The sequence below is a fragment of the Ranitomeya variabilis genome, chromosome 4, assembly GCF_051348905.1.
Source record: "Ranitomeya variabilis isolate aRanVar5 chromosome 4, aRanVar5.hap1, whole genome shotgun sequence".
NCBI classification, from domain to species: Eukaryota; Metazoa; Chordata; class Amphibia; order Anura; family Dendrobatidae; genus Ranitomeya; species Ranitomeya variabilis.
The window spans coordinates 601,575,448-601,577,397 of NC_135235.1; positions in this window are offsets into that span (position 1 = coordinate 601,575,448).

Here is a 1,950-nt window from a genome sequence, read left to right on the forward strand (position 1 = left end):
CGCATACAGTAGGAGGCGCGGCCAGACCAGGAAGGAGCGACAGCCGACGGGGGACCCGGATAAGTATTTTCTGACCAGCGGGGGGGGCGCACAGGGGGTGGGGGGGCGGCGGACACATGGATCTTTAGTTTAAACACTATCATTCATATTTTCTCTGTAGCAAACGGTGCTACAGGGAACATATGAATGGCGGCTTCAGCACCATGTGGGGGGGACAGCGCTTACTGTAGCGCTGTCTCCGGCACGCCACACGGACCCCAGACGGAGAATGTCCGTGTGAGGTGCGTGTTTTACACGGACCCATTGACTCTATTGGGTCCGTGTAATCCGTGCGCTCCCACGAACACTGACATGTCTCCGTGTTTGGCACACGGAGACACGGTCCGCACACGGTCCGCACAAAATCAATGACATCTGAACAGATGCATTGATTTTTATGGGTCTACGTGTGTCAGTGTCTCCGGTACGTGAGGAAACTGTCACCTCACGTACCGGAGCCACTGACGTGTGAAACCGGCCTTACATGGTGGGTTCACATTTAAAAATATTTTTTTTGGAACATGGAAATGAATGGTATAACGTGCACCTGTTTTTGGGTTTTGGTGTTCACATTTAATGAACTTTTCTCACATCATTTTAGCAGGGTGTTTATTAAAACATTACCTAGTTCAGGGGGTGGTCTAACTATAAATCCATTATACTTATTATAGATAAACCAGGGACCAGGTCCATAGCAGCCGCCTGTGTTCCATACCAGGACCAGCCCACCAGGCCAGCCCACCAGGACCACAGCCACAAATCTTGAAAAGTAAGTTTTGAAGACCCCATATCTGCTACTTCAATGTGTAGAGCAGATTGCAAGTGTCTTTTTAACTTACAGAGACCCCAGGACCACAACAGTCGCCTGTGTTCCATACCAGGACCAGCCCACCAGGCCAGCCCACCAGGACCACAGCCACAAATCTTGAAAAGTAAGTTTTGAAGACCCCAAATCTGCTACTTCAATGTGTAGAGCAGATTGCAAGTGTCTTTTTAACTTACAGAGACCCCAGGACCACAACAGTCGCCTGTGTTCCATACCAGGACCAGCCCACCAGGCCAGCCCACCAGGACCACAGCCACAAATCTTGAAAAGTAAGTTTTGAAGACCCCAAATCTGCTACTTCAATGTGTAGAGCAGATTGCAAGTGTCTTTTTAACTTACAGAGACCCCAGGACCACAACAGTCGCCTGTGTTCCATACCAGGACCAGCCCACCAGGCCAGCCCACCAGGACCACAGCCACAAATCTTGAAAAGTAAGTTTTGAAGACCCCAAATCTGCTACTTCAATGTGTAGAGCAGATTGCAAGTGTCTTTTTAACTTACAGAGACACCAGGACCACAACAGCCGCCTGTGTTCCATACCAGGACCAGCCCACCAGGACCAGCCCACCAGGACCACAGCCACAAATCTTGAAAAGTAAGTTTTGAAGACCCCAAATCTGCTACTTCAATGTGTAGAGCAGATTGCAAGTGTCTTTTTAACTTACAGAGACACCAGGACCACAGCTGCAGGCTTGCTACATCAACAATGTCCTCTTCTGACAGCCCTCCTCCACAGCAACAGCGTGTATCGGTAAGTTAACACAAAAAATGTTGTTTTTTTTTAGTTTTTTTAATTTACATTATTGTTGATCACTACATGCATAAATTATGTTTCAACAGGAAGCTGAATCAGATGAGGAGCTGTCAGAAGGGGGCGAGACGGGTGGAGAGATGCAAGTGGAGGAGGAACCAAGTGTAAGTAGCGGTGAAACAGTTGCTTCGCACATCACACTGCACCATACCGTACACAAAACAGATTTTCATACATAACTAAACACAGAAAATATATGCCTACATTACTGAGAATTTGTTTCCTTTATTTCAGTCTCCCGCTGCTGCTGCTGCTGCTCCTGCTGCTGCCGCT